Genomic DNA, 21,088 nt, shown 5'->3' with positions numbered 1-21,088 from the left:
TTTTAACATTAGGAAATATTTCTGTGAACTCTGGGTAGCTCACAGGAAGATAACAAAGCTTTAAATAAGGAAAATTAAAATGTTTCTCTAGCATTTCAAAAGTGGGTGTTCTGGTATACAATGGGCAAACAGATTTTTACAGTAAAGACCTTATTTATTTCCTTCACTCATAATAGTGTACAGAGAAAAAAAACTAAGTAAAGAGGTCCTTGGAGGCCCTGAATCAAAATTCTCTAATGAATCTAACGTTGCATTTATTTTGGCAAAGTAATCCCAATGCAAGAACCAATGGGGTGAATGCCCTGGAGAGAAAAAGATACAATAATGGCTTAAATACAATCCGGGCATAGAAAAATAATATTTTAATTACAAATCAGAAAATATTCTTCATTGGTTATTCACCCATGATTTAAGAAGTGCAGTGAGTTAGAAAATCACTTTCTCATCTAAAATTGCACACATAACATATATTCAACATAGAAAAATTAAACAACTGGATATGAAAGCTCAGAATGTCTAACATCCAGAAATATAAATGGTTATTTTGATGTTTGTCCTTCTAAATGTTGTCAATATTTATGTACACATAAATATTTTAAGTACATGTCCTCTATGATTTATGTACATACCATTTATACATATATTTTAATTGTGCATATCATTTTTAATTCCATTGTTATCTCAGAACATAAAGTAAATATCTTCCTATTTTGACAAAGAAAAATGTAAGGCAGTATTTTTTGTTCTACTATGGAGCTTGCTGTAAATTTTCTTTAATTATGTTAAGGAAGTACCTTTCAGTTTCAATTTCCTAAAATTTTTTAATCATTAACAAATGTACATTAATTTTACCGAAGCCTTTTCTACATCTATGGAGATCATTATACTTTTCTCTTCTAATTCAGTTAAAGTGGTGAGACATAAAAAGGTTTTCGAATATTAAACCAACCTTGCATTTCTGAGATGAAAACACTTTGGGTGAACTATGTGATACTTTCAAAATATTATTGACCTGTTTTATTAATACTTTCTTAGGATTTCTGAATCTATATTCCTTGAGTAATATTCCTCTATAATATTCTATTCTTGACAGTCCTTGTCATGTTTGGGTATTGAGCTGTTACAGTGATTTACAGAAGAGTTTGTGAAGTAATTTCTTCTAGAATGATTAGTAAAATTGTTATTTAAGCCTAATAGTCTCAGAGTGTTTTACGAGAACATTTTGACTATTTATTCATCCCCTTAATGGTTACAACATAATTTTTCCATTTAAAATCCATGTTAAGAGTGTGGTAAGCCCCAGGTCTCAGAGATATAAAAGAGGGATCTGATCCAAGCCCTCAGGCCTCAGACTAGGAGAGGAAGAGGAGATTGGGGCTATGGGGTCTCAGATTGCTGGGCTTGGAGCAAACAGACCTGCATAGCTGAGGACCATGGGGGCAGCTATGACTCACAGGTGCCACCCAAGCCATGGGTCTAGTGCCATGGAGGTGAGGAGATGCCAAAAAAGGAGCTGGATCAGTGGGCATCACCCATCATTGGAGGGGCCCAAACCTTCATGCAAGCTCATGCTTAAGGACACAGCATGCTTAAGTAGCAGCAATTGGAGCAGATCACTACACCTCCTGTACTCCAGGCCCCTAGAGCCACAAGTTTAGCTTGAGCTTAAGAAAGGAGGAAAGATTTGAATCAAATATGAAATTGGAATTCTAAAACAAACAAGACTTGAGTTTTAATAACTGAAATGGTGCAGAGTTACACAGTTGAACTGAGATGACATTAAGATAGCCCTCAACCCAACAGCACAACACAGATAGGGACATTGGAAAGATAAAGCCATTTTATATCTGCACCTCCATGTGTTGAATAGCCAGTAGTCAAACTAGCTACACACTTCATTGACTTTGGGGGAGAGAATGTCGTAGGTAGGGAGCTAACTTGGAGTCTATGGCTCTAGGATGAATGCTGCACTTACTAGCTGATAAAATATACCATACCATAGGACCTATAATTCCATTTCTAGATATTACCCAAAGAAACCAAAATAAGCCCCTTTGTGGTTTGTGGGGGGGGGGGGAGTTGCTTTTTTTTAATTTTTATTAAGGTATTATTGACATACATTCTTATGAAGGTTTCACATGAAAAAAATAATGTGGTTACTACACTGACCCATATTATCTAGTTCCCACACATCCCCCAATGCAGTCACTGTCCATCACTGTAGTAAGATTCCACAAATTCACTATTTGCCTTCTCTGTGCTATACTGTTTGTCCTGTGACCCCAACATCATGTGTACTAAACATAATACCCCTCAATCCCCATCTCCCTCCCTCCCAACACGCCCTCTCACACCCCTCCCCTTTGGTAACCACTAGTTCCTTCTTGGAGTCTGTGAGTCTGCTGCTATTTTGTTCCTTCAGTTTTGCTTCATTGTTATACTCCACAAATGAGGGCAGTCATTTGACACTTCTCTTTCTCTGCCTGGCTTATTTCACTGAGCATAATATCCTCTGGCTCCATCCATGTTGTTGCAAATGGTAAAATTTGTTTCTTTCTTATGTCTGAATAGTATTCCATTGTGTATATGTACCACATCTTCTTTATCCATTCATCTATTGATGGACACTTAGGTTGCTTCCATATCTTGGCTATTGTAAATAGTGCTGCAATAAACATAGGGGTGCATATGTCTTTTTGAGTCTGAGAAGTTGAATTCTTTGGGTATATTCCAAGGAGTGTGATTCCTGGGTCAAATGATATTTTTATTTTTAGATTTTTGAGGAACTTTCATATTGCTTTCCACAATGGTTGAACTAGCTTACATTCCTATGAGGAGTGTAGGAAGGTTCCCCTTTCTCCACATCCTCACCAGCATTTGTTGTTCTTAGTCTTTTCGATGCTGGCCATTCTTACTGGTGTGAGGTGATATCTCACTGTGGTTTTAATTTGCATTTCCCCGATGATTAGTGATGTGGAGCATCTTTTCATGTGTCTGTTAGCCGTCTGAGTTTTTTCTTTGGAGAACTGTCTCTTCGTATTCTCTGCCCATTTTTTAATCAGGTTATTTGCTTTTGGGGGTTGAGGCATGTGAGTTCTTTATATATTTTGAATGTTAACCCCTTGTCAGATATGTAATTTACAAATGTATTCTCCCATTCTGTAGGATGCCTTTCTGTTCTGTTGATGGTGTCCTTTACCATAGAGAAACTTTTTAGTGCGATGCAGTCCCATTTGTTCATTTTTGCATTTGTTTCCCTTGCTTTAGGAGATGCGTTCAGGAAAAAGTTGCTCATGTTTATATTCAGGAGATTTTTGCTTATGTTTTCTTCTAAGAGTTTTATGGTTTCATGACTTACATTCAGGTCTTTCATCCATTTCAAGTTTACTTTTGCATATGGGGTTAAACAATAATCCAGTTTCATTCTCTTACACTTAGCTGTCCAGTTTGGCCAACACCAGCTGTTGAAGAGGCTGTCATTTCCCCATTGTATGTCCATGGCTCCTTTATTGTATATTAATTGACCATATATGGTTCAGTTTATATCTGGGCTCTTTAGTCTGTTCCACTGGTCTATGGGTCTGTTCTTGGGCCAGTACCAAATTGTCTTGATTACTGTGGCTTTGTAGTAGAGCTTAAAGTTGGGAAGCGTGATCCCCCCTGCTTTATTCTTCCTTCTCAGGATTGCTTTGGATATACAGGGTGTTTGTGGTTTCATATGAATTTTAGAACAATTAGCTCTGGTTCATTAAAGAATGCTGTTGGTATTTTGACAGGAATTGCACTGAAGCTGTAGATTGCTTTAGGCAGGATGGCCATTTTGACATATTAATTCTTCCTATCCATGAGCACGGGATGTGTGTCCATTCATTAGTGTCTTCTTTAATTTCTCTCCTTAGTGTCTTGTAGTTTTCAGAGTATAGGTCTTTCACATCCTTTGTTAGGTTTATTCCTAGGTATTTTATTCTTATTTTTGCAATTGTGAATGGAATTGTTTTCCTGATTTCCTTTTTTGCTGGTTCATTGTTAGTGTATAGGAATGCAACAGATTTCTGTGTTTTAATTTTGTATACTGCAACATTGCCGAATTCAGATATTAGATGTAGTAGTTTTGGAGTGGATTCTTTAGGGTTTATTAAGTACAATATCATGTCATCTGCAAACAGAGACAGTTTAATTTCTAGGAGTGTTGAAGTCTCCTAGAATGAATGCTTTTAATTCTGTTAGTATTTATTTCACATACATAGGTGCTCCTGTGTTGGGTGCATAGATATCTATAATGGTTATGTCTTCTTGTTGCACAGACCCCTTTATCATTATATAATGTCCTTCTTTGTCTCTTGTGACTTTCTTTGTTTTGAAGTGTACTTTTTCTGAAACAAGTACTGCAGCTCCTGCTTTTTTCTCTCTATTAGTTGCATGAAATATCTTTTTTCATCCCTTCAGTTTTAATTTGTGTATGTCTTTGGGTTTAAAGTAACTCTCTTGTAGGCAGCATAAAGATGGGTATTGCTTTTTTTATCCATTCAGTGATTCTATGTCTTTTGATGGGTGCATTCCACCATTTAAATTTAGGGTGATTATCCATAGGTATGTACTTATTGCCATTGCAGGCTTTAGATTCATGGTTACCAAAAGTTCAAGGTTAACTTCATTACTATCTAAGAGTCTAACTTAACTCACTTAATATCCATTTACAAAGACAATCTAAAGCGGTTTTTTTTGTCCTCCTTTTTCTTCCTCCTTCATTCTTTACATATTAGGTATCATATTCTGTACTCTTTGTCTACCCCTTTATTGACTTTGGATATAGTTGATTTAATTTTTCATTTTCTTAGTAATTAACTGTTCTTCTTTCTTTACTGTGGTTTTATTACCTCTGGTGACAGCTATTAAACCTTAGGAACACTTTCATCTATAACCGTTCCTCCAAAATATAGTGTAGAGACAGTTTCTGGGTGGTAAGTTCTCTCAGCTTTTGCTTATCTGGAAATTGTTTAATCCTTCCTTCAAATTTAAATGATAATCTTGCCAGATAAAGTAGTCTTGGTTCCAGGCCCTTCTGCTTCATTGCATTAAATACATCATGCCACTGCCTTCTGGCCTATAAGGTTTCTGCTGAGAAGTTTGATGATAGTCTGATGGACTTTCCTTTGCATGTGATCTTATTTCTCTTTCTGACTGGTTTTAATAGTCTGTCCTTATCCTTGATCTTTGTCATTTTAATTACTTTATGTCTTGGTGTTGTCTTCTTTGGGTCCCTTGTGTTGGGAGATCTGTGCACCTCCATGACCTGAGAGACTATCTCCTTCCCCAGATTGGGGAAGTTTTCAGCAATTACCTCCTCAAAGACACTTTCTATCCCTTTTTCTCTCTCTTCCTCTTCTGGTGCCCCTATAATGCAAATATGATTCCACTTGGATTGGTCACAAAGTCTCTCAATATTCTTTCATTTTTAAAGATCCTTTTTTCTCTCTGTGCCTCAGCTTCTTTGTTTTCCTCTTCTCTAATTCCTATTTCATTTATCACCTCCTCCACCATATCTAATCTGCTTTTGATACCCTCCATTGTGCTCTTCAACAATTGGATTTCTGACCAGAAATCATTCCTGAGTTCTTGAATATTTTTCTGTACCTCCATGAGCATGTTAATGATTTCTAATTTGAAATCCCTTTCAGTAAGATTCATTAGGTCGATTTCATTTTAATCTTTTTCAGATGTTGTATTCATAATTTTATTTTGAACCAGGTTCCTTTGGCATTTCATATTTGTATATGGTGCCCTCTATGCCCTCTACTTCCCAGAAGCTCTACTCTCTGGAGCTGCTCAGTCCCTGAAGCAATGTCAGGGTTGCAGGGGAGTGGAATTGGGGCCTGGGGGAAGAAAAAAGCTGTTTCCTGTTTCCTGGCTTCTATGCCTTCCTCACTGCCAGAACCAGTGGGCCTAGCACACAGGTATAAACCTCTGTGCTTCACATTTGTAGTTGATGTAGATGGGGCTTCCCTCTGGCTGGCCTAACGCTAGGGTAGGGTTTGCTGGTTTGCAAGCCAGGTGGGGCTGGCTGGGAGAATGGCGAGTAGGCTGCCTATCACAGAGGGGGTCCTTGGAGCTGCACTTGAAGATCATGAAAGTTCCTAACCTGCTGGATTGAGTGTACTTGGACAATTATGTCTACCTGTCCTTTCTCGTGAGCAGTAAACTCTGTGAAATCCCTGCCCCTTTAGCAGCCCTCTGCTGTTAGGAAGTCTCTCAGACTGCCACCTTTCTTTTGTCCCAGAGCAGCCGGATATGGATCCCTGCTTTCCTCAAGTGGCTGGAATCTCAGTCTCTCCAGGTATTCTGCCTCTTAGCTTCCCAATCCCCTAATCACAAGAGTACCATGAAAGCACCATGAAATGTAGGTTTGTGCTCCCAGAGCAGATCTCCGGAGTTAGGTATTCAGCAGTCCCAGACCTCCACTCCCTCCCTGCTCCATTTCTCTTCCTCCCACGGTGAGCTGGGATGAGGGAAGGGCTTGGGTCCCACTGGGCCACAGCTTTGGTACATTACCCTGTTCCATGAGGTTTATTCTTTTCTCCAGGTGTATGCAGTTTGGCACAGCCCCCTTTCCTGTTGCTCTTTCAGGATTAATCATATTAATTATATTTTCATATTATATGTGGTTTTAGGAGGAAGCCTCTTTTTCACTTCTCACGCTGCCATCTTTAATGCTCCCTGTCATGGTTCTTTGTTTTTATTGCAGCATTATTCAAAATAGCCAAGATATGGAAGCAGTCCTAATGTCCATTGATACAAGAATAGAAAAAGAAGATATAGTATAAATATATAATGGAATATTATAGAGCCATGAAAAATAAACTCTTGGCATTTGCAACAAATGAATGGATCTAGAAGGTATTGTTCCAAGTGAAATAAGTCAGAGCAAATACCACTGGGTTTCACTTATATGTATAAAAATAAAGAAAAGAAACAGACAGAACAAACTGGTGGTTGTCATAGGAGAGAGGAAAATGAGGATGGGAAAAAAAGATAAAGTGGATAAAAGACACAAAATAATTCTGATTGAAAATAATTCATTTTCTATTCATTTTGCATTGTATGCAAAAGTACAGCATACAAAAATATAGCCCACAATATAATATCTTTGTATGGTGATAGTGGTAAATACATTTAGTATGATAAGTGTTTTTTAATGTATGTAATTTTTGTATCACTATGTAGAACTCCTGAAACTAATATAATATTGCAAGTCAACTGTACTTCAATTTTAAAAAGCAGCCTGTGTTATAAGTAGAGAGCAGTGACATAGACACATAAGATAATGAGTAATGATTATGTAATAAGACTGAAAAGAGTTTATTATAATGTGGTTGAGGAAGAATAGAAGTTTCAGAAAACTAGAGAAATGTCCATCTGTGTAATTCTGAATTTTGGCACTATTTTCTTAGACATTATTCTCAATTCTATATATTTTGGCCCTCAAAAATATGAGACTGGATAACTCCCATCACTCAATTTTCATCCATATGCTGATAATTTATTTTTTACTTTAATTTAAATTTCTGATATGAATATCTAATATTTCTTTGAAATAAATGCAAGACTTTTGAGACTATCATGGAAAGACTGCTTTACTTGCTTATTTCTTAGGGTATAAATGAAGGGGTTCAACAAAGGGGCTACAGACATAATTAGCAGAGAAACCACCTTATTAACTGCCACTTCGTTCTTAGCTGAAGGTTTGATATAGATAAAGATACCGCTTCCATAGGTGATGCAAACCACAATCATGTGGGAAGAACACGTAGAATAGGCTTTTTTTCTTTGCTGGGTTGAGGGTAATCTTAGAATCGTCCTAATGATTATACATAGGACAGAACTATACACACAAAGGTCATTATGAAAGTCAACACAGCAAAGAATACAACTAGCTGTTCAATGAACCATGTGTCTGAGCATGAATTCTTCAGTATTGGAGAAGCATCACAGAAAAAATGGTCAATAACAAAGTCACAGAATTTCAGATTAAGGCTCAAACCAAGGGGTAGAAGGATAATCAATAAGCCAGATGCCCAACAACTGAGGATGAGGTTCCTGCAGACTCTGCTGTTCATGATGGTCACGTAATGCAGGGGTTTGCAGATGGCCACATAGCGGTCATAGGACATCACAGCCAACAGGAAATATTTTGTAGCTCCAAACAGGACCACAAAAAAAATTTGACTGAAGCAGGCTTTGATGCTGATGGCCCTGTTCCCACTTGATATGATGTAGAGGTATGTGGGGACACCAGAAGTTGTGAATGAGATTTCTAAGAAAGAGAAATTTTGAAGAAAAAAATACATAGCTGTTTTTAAATGAGAATCCACAAAGATGAGTGAAATTATGGTCAGATTCCCAATTAAACTTAATGTGTATGAGATAAACAGAAATATAAAAACCAAAATCTCTAGTTGTGGATCATTTCTCAATCCCAGAATGATGAATGTTCTTATTGTTGAATGGATTCTCATCACTGACTTCATCTATTGCTAATATTCACATAAAAGTCACAGAAATTGGATCAGACAATGTCAAAATATGACAAGTTCAGACAGTGGTTCCAATACCAAGGAAAACCAGTCACATGTGTTTCCTTCTTTAACTTGATAACCAGATTTTGATAATTCCCTCAGCTGCATTGAAATTTAACACATAGAAGCTAAGATTGTTGAAAGTTTCTCTTGAAAATTACTGCTACTGAAATTGTTTTAAGTATTCCAGGATCTCCCAATTCATAGCACTTTCTCCAACTAATTTCTTCAAGTCCATACTTTGGTTGACGTTTCCCCTGCTGTATCAGTAACTGTTTGTTTTTGAGTGATATTTTCATGGGGAATTGTCTTCTTTGTTCCAAAATGTTTATTCACAAAAGTTAAAACTTAAAATTCCTTTGCTTCAAGTTGTGGTACCTGATTAAAATGGAAATTCATAGAAGATAGTGATTATACCCTACCTAGACTCTCCAGATCCCTCCTCAGTGAACCAGGCATTATTTATAGGTCAATTCAGATTTCTCTCAGGTATTAGTCCTTTAACGGCTTTTTCTCTTGACTCTCAATTCCTCTATTATTCCCTATTTTCCATCTGTGCTTCAGCAGAGAGGGCTTTGATGCTTGATTATTTTAATATAAGTTAAAAAACATGGGCAAAGTACAAATAAATGAAGAATATCAAAATGTATTTTGCTTTCCCTCTTTCATGACAAGTGTGATGCATGTTTCAGCAACACACAGGAGCTAAGTATATGGACCTTGGAACAGTTAGTGTAGGATCAAGTCACATCTCTGTCATCTACTAGCTGAGTGATCTCAATTTAATCTATCATTTGTGCTCTTGGTTTCCTAATTGGTAAAAGTGGATTAACAGGAATACTACCTCATGGGATTACAGTTAGGTTTAAGTGAGTAGTATCAGCTCCCATGAAGTACAAGTTTACCATGATACATTGCCAGGTTACAGATATCACGATGAAAAAAGGGACATTAAGTTTGGTTTATTAGACAAAGAGTTTGCATATAGGTGATACTGGTCTTGAAAAAAGGAAATATTAAAAAATGGAATATTTGCTGATAATAATTGAAATACATGGGATATAAAATATGTAGATAGATAGTTGATAAATAAATGAGAGACAGAGAAAAGGAGAGGAGAATAGAGATTAATACATTTTTTCTGTGTGTTAATCAAATTCCATGGTACCTGCAATTGCACCAATTTAATGAAGAATAAAATAAGACCTATACACATTTGCAATATGTTGGGTTTTAAAACATCCCAGTACTTACTTTGGACATTCTTCATTGTTTCATGGGAAAGACATGAATCAAAAGACTTTATGAGCCTCACAGTTAAACATAAGTATAGTAATATGATTATCTGAGAATATTCCTAGCCTCCTGTCCCGAGACACCTGTACTTACCAAACATACACACATGAATTATGAATTTAAAGGAAATATCTAAAGGAAATTTCTGTATACTCTGGGTAGGTGAAAGAATGATAATAAAGATCAAAGAGCAAGGAAAAATTAAGAAGACTCTGGCTCTACAAAAGTGGGTGGACTGATTTTCTTTGGACAAACAGGTTTTTATTCTTATGACCCTGTTTATCTCTTCCATCTACAGCAGGTGTGCAGAAAACAGCTGACTAAAAATGCCCTGAAGGCCCTCATTCAAAACTCTCTGTTGAATATAAAATATAATTCACTTTGACATAAAAGTTCTCAGCCAAGCCCCAGTGGGGATAATGTCCACAGAGAGACAAAGAAGCATTAATGGCAACTACCTCAGTCCACGTGTAAAAGAACAAGACTGCAATGACAATTCAAAAACCTGCTCTTATATATTTGTTCACACATGGATTATGCAATATAGTGAGTAAGGAGATAACTTTCTTGTCTAAAATTACATGCATAATAAATATATTTAATGTAGAAAAATTCAAACACATATAAAAACTAAAAAAAGTTATAGAAACTTTAATATCCAGAAAAGTGTTATTATTTTGATGCTTGCCCTTCTGAATATTGCCCATAGCAATATGTAAGTGCTGTACTTCCTACTTTCAGTTTATTAGAAATAATACCACTCAGGAACAGCCAAATAGCAGAAATTCATAGGACAAGGTATGGGGCATAAGGAGCAAGAAGATGTTTTTATTGAAATATAGTTGATACACAATATTATATTGGTTTCAAGTATGCAACACAGTGATTAAACAGTTATATACATTATTAAAGGCCCACCCCAACTATTGTAGTTTCTGTCCATCAACATAGAAACATATTACAGAACCACTGACAATATTCTCTATGAGGTACTTTCATCCCAGTGACTAACATATGAGTAAGATTTTATGCCTCTTTATAACCTTCATCTATTTCACCCATCTATCCCCACGGTAACCACAAGTCACTCTCAGTGTTATGAGTCTATTACTGTTTTGTTCTTTTTGTTTTGTTTTGTTTATAGGTTCTACATATAAGTGAAATCATATGGTATTTGCCATTTCCACCTAGTTTATTTTACTTTGTATAATACCCTCTCAAACCATCCATGTTGTCTCAAATGGCAGGATTTCTTTCTTGTTTGTGTCTGAATAATATTCCATGTGTATATGCACCACACCTTCTTTATCCTTTCATTTATTGATGGACACTTTGGTTGCTTTCATGTCTTGGCTACTGAAATAATGTGGCAATAAACATAGGTGTTAATATATCTTTTTAAATCAGGGATTTTGTTTTCTTCAGGTAAACTCCTTGAAGTAAATTTACTGTTCAAATGGTATTTCTATTTTTAGTTTTTTTAGGAAACTTCATACTGCTTTCCACTGGTGGCTGTACCAATCTCCATTCCCACCAACAGTGTAGGAGGGTTCCCTTTTCACCACATACTCACCAACACTTGTTATTTCTTGTCTTTTGGATAGTGGCCATTCGAACTGGTGTGAGGTGATATCTCATTGTGGGTTTGATTTGTAATTCCCTGATGATCATCTAAGTGGAGCATCTTTTCATGTGCCTGTTTGCCATCTCTATTTCTTCTTTGGAAAAATGTCTGTTCAGGTCCTCTGCCCAGTTTTTCATCAGGTTATTTGGTTTTCTGATGTCCTGTCATATGAGTTCCTTATATATTTTGGATGTTAACCCTGTATCACATACAGCATCTACAAATATAATCTCCCAAGCTGTAGATTGCCTTTTTGTTTTGTTGATGGTTTCCTTTGCTGTACATAACCTGTTTAACTTGATGAAGTTCCACTTGTTTATTTTTGCTTTTGTTTTCCTTGCATGGGGAGATGTGTCCTGAAAACTATTGCTCATGCTTTATGTTCAAGGGTTTTTGTCTATGTTTTCATCTAATAGTTTTAAGGTTCCATGTCTTACAGTTAAATCTTTAATCCATTTTGAGTTTGCTTGTGTGTATGAAATTAGACAGTAATCCAGTTTTTTTCTCTTGCATGTAGTTGTCCAGTTTTCCCAACACCAATTGTTGAGGAAACTCTTTTCCCCAGTGTATATTCTTGCCTTCCTTTGTCATATATTAATTGACAGTATGTATGCGGGTTTATTTCTGGGCTTTCTATTCTGTTTCATTGATCTATATATCTGTTCTTTTCGCATGTTGCTTTGGTTACTGTAGCTTTGTAGTAGAGCTTAAGTCAGGGAGTATAATAACCCCAGCATTGTTCTTCTTTCTCAAGATTGACTGTTTTGGCTATTCAGGGCCTTTTTTGATTCCATATAAATTTTAGGATTATTTGGTTTCATATAAATTTTAGGATTATTTGTAGTTCACTGAAAAAATGTTATTGGTACTTTGGTAGGGATTGCATTGAATCTGTAAATTGTTTCGGGCAGGTTGGCCAATTTGACAATATTAATTCTTCTGTCCATGAGCATGGGATAGATTTCCATTTATTTGTTTCTTCTTTGATTTCTCTTTTCAGAGTACAGGTCTTTTACCTCCTTGGTTAAGTTTATTCCTAGGTGTTTTATTCTTCTTGATACAGTTGTAAATGGAATGGTTTTCCTGAATTCTCTTTCTGCTAGATCATTGTTAGTATATAGGAATGCAACAGAATTCTGTGTTTTAATTTTGTATCTTACAACTTTGCTGAATCCAGATATTAGGCCTAATAGTTTTCTTGGTAGATTCTTTAAGGTTTTCTATATATACTATCATATCATCTGCAAATACTGACAGTTTACTTCTTCCTTACCAATTTGGATACCTTTATCTCATTTCCTGGTCTGATTGCTGTAGCTAGGACCTCCAGTACTATATTGAATAAAAGTGGTGAGAGTGGGCCTCCTTGTGTTGGTCCTAATGTTAGAGGATATGCTGCCAGCTTTTCACCATTGAGTATGATGTTAGCTGTGGGTTTGTTGTGGCCTTTATTATGTTGAGATATGTTCCCTCTATACCAGTTTTGTTGAGAGTTTGTAGCATGATGTTCAATTTTGTCACATACTTTTATAGCATCTATTTAGACATTCATACAGTTTAAGTCCTTTTGTTAATATGGTATATCACATTGACTGACTTATGAATTGTACCACCTTTGCATCCCTGGAATAAACCCCACTTGGTTGTGATAGATGTTCTTGATGTATTTTTGAATTTGGTTTGCTAATATCTTGTAGATTTTTGCATCTAAGTTCATAAGGTATATTGGTCTGTAGTTTTCTTTTATTGTAGTGTCTCTTGGTTTTTGGTATTAGAGTGATGCTGGCCTTATAGAATGATTTTGGAAGTATTTCCTCCTCTTCTATTTTCTAGAAGACTTTAAGAAGAATTGGTGGTATCTCATGTTTAAATGTTTGGTATAATTCAACTGTGAAGCCATCTGGTCCTAGATATTTGTTGAAAACTTTTTGATTAACACTCCAATTTCATTATTACTAATTACTGTGTTCATATTTTCTGTTTCTTCCTGGACCATTCTTGGAGGATTGTATATTTCTAGGAATTTATCCATTTCTTCTAGATTGTCTAATTTATTAGTATATAATTTTCCATGGAATCCTCTAATAATTATTTGAATTTTTGTTGTGTCAGTTGTAACTATTCTTTTCTTGTTTCTGATCTTATTTGTATCCTCTCTCTTTTTGTCTTGATAAGTCTGGCTTTTTGTCTTTTTGTCTATTTTGTTTATCTTATCAAAAAGCTCTTGGTTTCATTGATTTTTTTCTATTGTTTTCTTTGTCTATATTTTAATTATTTCCATTCTGATTATTATTATTTCCCTCTTCCTACTAATTTAGGGCTTTGGTGACCTTTTTAGTTCCTTTAGTTGTACAGTGAGCTTGTTTAATTGAGCTTATTCTTGCTTCTTGAGGTAGGCCTGTGTTGCTATAAACTTCCTTCTTAGAACTGCTTTTGCGGCATCCCACATATTTTGAACCATTTATTTTCTGTTTTATTTGTCTATATATATTGTTTAATTTCCTCTTTGATCTCTTCCTTGATCCACTGATTATTTAGGAGCATTTTATTTAACTCCCATGTGGAGTTTTATTTTTTAATTCTTTTCTTGCAACTGAGTTCTAGTTTCATACCACTGTAGTCTGAGATGATTGATACAACATCATCAATTTTCTTAAATTTGTTGAGGCTTGTTTTGTTTCTTAATATTTGATCAATTTTGGAGAATATTCCATGTGCACTTGAGAAAAATGTGTATTCTTTTGCTTTGGAGTAGGATATTCTGTACATATCTGTTAAATTAATGTGGTTTAATGTGTCACTCAACACCTCTGCTTCCTTATTTATTTTTTGTCTGGATGCAAGTGTGCTACTAATGCCCCTACTATGATTATGTTCAGTTAATTTCTTCCTTTAGGTCTGTTAGTATTTGTTTCATATGATTAGGTGCTCTTATGTTGGATACAAAGATTGTTATGATTTTTACATCCTCTTGTTGTACTGATCCTTTTATTATTATGTAATGTCCTTCTTTGTCTTATGTTACTTTATTTTGAAGTCTACATTGTCTGATGTAAATATTGTCATTCCAGATTTTTTATCCTTATTTGCATGGTATATCTTTTTACATGCAAATAAGGATTTCAGTTTCAGTCTGCACGTGTCTTTAGGACTGAAGAGAGTCACTTGTAGACAACAAACAGATGAGTGTAATGTTTTTATCCATTCAGACATCCTAGGTCTTTTGTTTGGAGAATTTAGGCCATTTACATTTACAGTTATTACTGATATGTATCTACTTATTGCCATTTCGTTGAACATTTTCTGGTAGTTTTTGTTGTTCTCTCATCCTTTCTTCCCCTCTTGCTCTCTTCTCTTGTGTTTTAGGAATTTCTTTAGTATTGTGGTTGGGTTCCCTATTCTTCCGTTTCTTTGTATCTATGATAAGTTTCTGGTTTGTGGTTATCATCGGGCTCCTACATGACATCCTATGAATATAACAATCTATAATAGACTGATGGTCACTGAAGTTCAAACATATTCTAACGGCACTACATTTCTTACACCCCCTACCCCATGTTTTAAGTATTTATCTTCTTTTACAAAATTTATTAAGTGATTCCCTTAACTAATTGTTAGATGTAATTGCTTTTGCCACTTTTTTATTTTTTACCTTAATACTAGCTTTTAAGTAATTCATATGTTACCTTCCCCTGCTATACATTTGCTTCACCAGCAGAAGATTTTCTTTCTTAAATTTCTTGCTATTAGAGAGGGTATTTTCATTTCTTCTTAAAGAAGTCCCTTTAACATTTTTTGTAAGGCTACTCTTGTGGTGGTGAGCATTTTTAACTTACATTTATCTGTGAAGCCCTTTATGTCTCCTTCAGTTTGAATGGTAATCTTGCTGAGTAGAGTATTCTTGTTTGGAGGTTATATGTGTTCAACACTTTGAATGATTTGATAAAGTCAGGGTAGTTAAACAAAAGCTTGATGGGAAGCCTAATAGGATCTTATTAGAACTATGGCACCAATTAAAGCCAGAGCAGCAGTTCCAGCCACTGAGGTCCAGGACATGGAAGCCATAGGCAAAGACCCATGTCCAGCCTGTGTCCCTGCAAAACTTCCTGGGGGACAGTACTCAGGATCTGCTTTGGTTCTCACCTTCACTGGAGAATGATTGGGTGTTGTTGTCTGATTTGGGGGAGTCAAGACCCCAGCTTGGGGGATGTGGTAATGACCAGAGGCATGGCACAGACCCCTACACTGGGGCACAGATTTAAAGCAGCACAGCATGCTTCCCACTAGCCCCTTAAGTGGAGAAGTCTGTTTATTAGAGTCAGTGACACACATAAGTGGAATACAGGAAGAACTTGCTTTTGAGCCATTGTTAGCTGAGAGTCCTTATCAGGAGGGAAAAACCCTATACCTGAAGATGCTTGGTTTACCAACAATTGTAGTCATAGGCAGCCTCACAATTGGAGGGCTGTGGCTTTCCGTCCTAATACTGAAACAATACTGATGGAGGACAGGGATGGGAAGAGCAGTAAGTGGGCTGAGTTGTCGGCAGTATGCTTTGTGATCACCCAGGATCCTATACTATAGTTGTCTACACTGAACGCTGGGCCATCTATCGGGGCTTGACCCTGTGGCTACTGGCATGGTACCATGCCCACAGGATGATTGGTCACTGGTCCCTTTGGGGACAAGATTTGTGGCAAGACCTATGGGTCTCTGGTTAGACTAAGACTGTTACTGTATATAATGTGACTGGCCATTTGCCTTTGGATTCCCCAAGGAATGATGAAGCAGACACTTTGGCCCAGGTGCATTGGCTAGAAGGAAAGCCTACCTCTGATGTAGCCCAATGGTTATACAGGCCAAATATATTTGGCCTTTGCTGGTATCAGAAAGGTATCAGTATGCCATGACTTCTGTGGACACAGCTACTGGACAGTTTGTTGCCTTTTCTGAACATTGTGAAGATCATCAAATGACCAAAAGGGGCCTAGAGCATCTCTTAACAGCCTAGGGCCAGCCACAGGTGATTGACAGCAATTGAGGCACACACTTTACTGGAGAGGAGTTAGAAGAATGGGTTCAGCAATTAGGGATAAAATGGAAGTTTCTTGTACCATCTAACCCTACTTGGGTAGGCATGATAGAGAGGTACAATGGTTGTTGAAATCTGGCTTGAAGTAGGACACGAATCATCTACAGGGCTGGTCAGTTCACTTATGCACAGTGCTATGGTGTTTGAATGAGAAGCCCTGAAAAGGATCCTTGAGAGCAGTGGACATGTTCACACACATTACTGCCTCTCCTATACAACTGTATGTGCAAAAGATTAGTTATTGAAGCCAGGATATGGTGAGCAGAGCAACATCCTTCTGCCAATCCTGGAGACTCTGTTGAGTGCATGTGGCCCGGGACATTTTGACTCATGGACCAGTGATGGCTGGCACTTCTGGTATCTTGGGGAAAAGGCCTAGAAGCTGGCCTATTGTGTGTTCCTGGAGTAACAGCAGAATGGCCCCTAAAGAGCATGATAGTATACCCAAAATATCTGGCAGGTAAGAGCATCTTACAGGGAAGTTTTGTTTTTTCTTTATGGCCAGTGCATGTACCTCCCATAGCCCTATATATTGACCCATCTGTAACTCCCACAGGGAGAGGGGTGAAGGTCTGGTACACTAGACCAGGACGAGATCCCATTCCTGCCACTGTCCTATCACAGGACCACTCTCTTGCATGCATTCTACCTGATGGACAAGATTTGCCTATGCTGGTCTCATTAAAACATGTATCTTATTGCCCTAAAGGTTCTTTTCTTCTATAGTTCCTGTGGCCTGGACCCGCCCCTGGCTGCAGCTGCTGCCTGATGAATGCTGTGAATTCCCTACCCTTTCAGCTACTGCCCATCTGTGGAATGGGTGAGCTGTGGATTTAATCAGCAAATGAATTTGAACCTAACTGGATTCCCCAGCTTGAGGATTATCATGCTCTTATTACTGTTGCTATTGTTATGTTATTAGTCTAGTTACAGTGCGGCAGCTTTCTAGCACAGCGGACATTGTGGAAGATGAGGAGTGAGTAGATTGTGAGGTGATATTTCTGGAGGGTGGTTGTTTATAAAATTGCAGTATTTCCAGAATCTCTCACCTGGCCTTAATGCATCTCCATATCAGAAGGTGTTTCCAAGGTGTGGAGAGAAGTAGTCCATCTCCATATCAATAGTTGATTACAAAAGGGAGTGAGGGCATATCTGCACTGGAGAGGTTTTGTGGGGCCCTTTTGCAGCTAGGTCATGAGAGACACAGGCAAGCAGAAGAGGATGACTTATTCTAAATAATAAATGAGTTTCTCCCACTTTATTTCTCTTTGACTGACTTTAGCTTCAGAGGTTATCTGCCCCAGGCTTCGAGCATATTTTCCCCCTGAAGTTGCAAGTACACTCTCGAGAAGGTGGAGGGCAGGCTGTCCGGAAACCAGAAGGAGCCCTGCCATTAGGGTTAGGTTTGGTTTTTGAAATGGTTAGAAAATCCCTCCCTGTGTCTTATGTCATTTAGTTGACGTGTTGATTGAAAGTTTCAGGTTATGTAACACTTTTCCTAGTGCATAGGCACTCACCCGTAAGTACCCATGTGAAACCCACAGTGGGGGTCCAAAACTGTAATGTGAATTTGTTACAGTAACAGTATAAAGAACCCTGAGGTAACTCCAGGTCACTTCTTGGGTCTCAGTGTGCCTGTGGTCAACCTGTGTTGGTGGTCTGAAGCCCCAATGGGCTTTTTTACATCTTGTTTGGTCCTGATAAGGCAGGAGACTAAACCATGCACTTGAGGGGTTTGAGGTGTGTTCTCTCATTGGTAGGAAGAGAGGTGGAGGTCCTTGTCCAGACTAATGCAGGACCCACTCATGTTTGCCTAGCTACCTGTCAACAGAATAATTAACAGGAGAAAAATAAATAAATTTCTGACAAATGGAGCCACATAAAAATATGAGACTTAAAGTAGTGAAGAAAGTAGACAGCTTTTGTACCTTTTAGACAAAGAAAATATGAATTTGTGAAGAACTAATGAGGAAGGTTGAGCTTTGGGTCGTAAATTAATGAGAAAATAAGGGTTTTATGCACCCTTCTTTGCCCTAAATTTCCTGTCCCTGGTGATAAGGCTGTCTCTCTTCCTGCTGGTATGGGGAGGGATGCCATTCACATGGGAATTTTATGTTGTGTTTTCAGGTGAGTCAAAGGAGGGTCAAAGTGTCCTTCTTGCACCGGCTGTTTCTCGAGTAACTTTAATTCAAAATAATCAGTATGTCCTATTGTGGCCGTATGCATACACATTTCTGGAAAAAGATCATGAACCATGATGTGTTTCTTTGACAACATTTTTTACTATATTTAATATTTTTTAATTCTGGTCACGTGACAGAAAGTGAATTGAGTCCCTGAAATTCCAATTATGATATAGAATTTTAAAATGCTAGTGAAAAGATTTAGCTTATTAGACTACTTTGGTTTCACTCATAAGAAGTTTAGCTATATATGTATATATGTATATTAGTGACAAACGGAAAGAAAAAACACATTAAGTTGGCATTGTTCTCCTTACTTAACAGTCATTTAAAAGCAGTTCCAAATTAACTTCAGAAGTATCCCAAGTTACTGAAGGGAGTTTTTCTGAGTAGGAAACAACTAATAAGCATTGTATTTCATTGTTAATTTTTAAAATGAGCCAGTAGGATAATAGGTTTTCCATCTAAGATTGAAATAATTGTGAATGCTATCAATTCACTAATAGAAAAAAAAACAACTACATTCTATGGCATGCACTTTACGCAATAATATTTTCTTTTAATAAACAAATACTTTCTAACTTGAGCATCTACATTAATAGTTAACTCTGCCACAATTTTCTTTTCTTTTCATTAAGCAGAGTACATACATCAAAAGTGGGCAATATTATAAAAAATAAATGTGAACATTAGTATCAAGCTGGTTAGAACCAAGTGCAAAAAAAGAATGATAATAACCTTTACATTGCATGCTATATTCAATATATTTTAATGAAAAATAATTTATATTCTTGACTAACTAGATAGAATACAAAGACAAAAGAGGAAAAATTGAAAAACAGCTAAATTTCTTTCAGATATCCACAGGAAAGTAAACAAAGTGGAAATAATCTGTATTGAAGACTATAAAGAAAATTACCTTCTTTGGAACAAAGATTTTTGTAAAAACAAAGCTTGAAATAAGATAAAACAGAATATCAAAGAAAAGAAACCAAAATAAAGGAGGAAATTTTATATTGGAAGCGACTATTGGATACACTGGTATTACTAGGAACGACTTTGCTTATTTCTTTACATGTGATGCAATAGGATATTCATTTGTTTGAGAGAGAAACAACCCTGAGTATATTATTCATGAATGCTTGTTTCACCTGTTGGTTCCGTAAGGTGTAGATGAAAGGGTTCAAAAGTGGTGCAACGGAGGTATTGAGCACTGCAATTCCTTTGGAAAAAGATACTGTCTGTTTCACTGATGGTTTAACATACATGAAGATGCAGCTGCCATAAGAAAGGGAGATCACAATCATGTGAGAAGAACATGTTGAAAAAGCTTTTTTCCTCTGATTAGCTGAAGGGATTTTTAGAATTGTTAATGCGATGTACGTATATGATATTATCACCAATACTAACGTGACCACAAGGGTCATTGAAGCAGAAATGAATCCCATTGTCTCGACGAGCCGTGTGTCTGAGCAGGAGATCTGCATGAGAGTTGTGTCACAATAGAAATGATCAACAGTGTCGGAGTCACAGAAATCAAGGTTTAGGCCCAAGAGGAGAGGTATAAAGATGGTAAAGAACCCAGCAAGCCAACAACAGGAGACAAGCTGTGTGCAGATTTTAGTGCTCATGATGGCTGTGTAATGCAGGGGCTTACAGATGGCAACATAGCGGTCATAGGACATGGCTGCCAGCAGTTAAAATTCAGATGCTCCGAGAAGGAAGACAAAAAACACTTGAGCTGCACAACTGTTATAGGAAATGGTTTTGTCCCCAGTTGCCATCATCACCAGCAATTTAGGGATGCATGTAGTTGTGAAGAAAATTTCTAAGAAGGAAAAATTCCGAAGGAAGAAGTACATGGGGGTCTTGAGCTGAGTATCCAGCAGGGTGAGTGTGATGATGATCAGATTGCCGGTGATGCTGAGCAGGTAGGTGAGCAGCAGGAAGGTAAATACCACCGCCTTCAGTTGTGGAATATCAGTCAGACCTGCTAGGATGAACACTGTCACTCTTGTGTGGTTCCCCATTACTGTCCTCTACTTGTCCAGGTCTAAATGGAAAAAGAAGAAAAAGAAAGTGAGGATCCCAATGAGAAAGTAACAGTGACAAATAGTGGTGAAGGTGATGTTTCTGCTGGAGCAACACAAAGCTCATTCTCATTCTAAAGATGGTCATGGCAGGAAGAAGAGTAGTTTGCCTTCCAGAGCATCTGGATAGAGAGTTCTGTCTTTAGTTTGCAGTTCTACCAGAGGATAACCTATATAATGACCGTAATTGCTCAGCATTTTTTTATATTTATGAAATGGTGGGACATCAG

At 37.1% G+C, this 21,088-nt stretch overlaps 2 pseudogenes; both read right to left on the bottom strand.

Moving 5' to 3' along the window:
* Positions 1 to 7,575: 7,575 nt before the first annotated feature.
* LOC130679284 (olfactory receptor 6C2-like) lies at positions 7,576 to 8,525 on the bottom strand (annotated as a pseudogene).
* An 11,337-nt stretch (positions 8,526 to 19,862) lies between these two features.
* On the bottom strand, positions 19,863 to 20,798 carry LOC130679031 (olfactory receptor 6C74-like; annotated as a pseudogene).
* Positions 20,799 to 21,088: the final 290 nt, after the last annotated feature.

This window comes from Manis pentadactyla, chromosome 10 (assembly GCF_030020395.1).
Source record: "Manis pentadactyla isolate mManPen7 chromosome 10, mManPen7.hap1, whole genome shotgun sequence".
Lineage (NCBI taxonomy): Eukaryota > Metazoa > Chordata > Mammalia > Pholidota > Manidae > Manis > Manis pentadactyla.
This window is presented reverse-complemented; position numbering and strand designations above follow the sequence as displayed.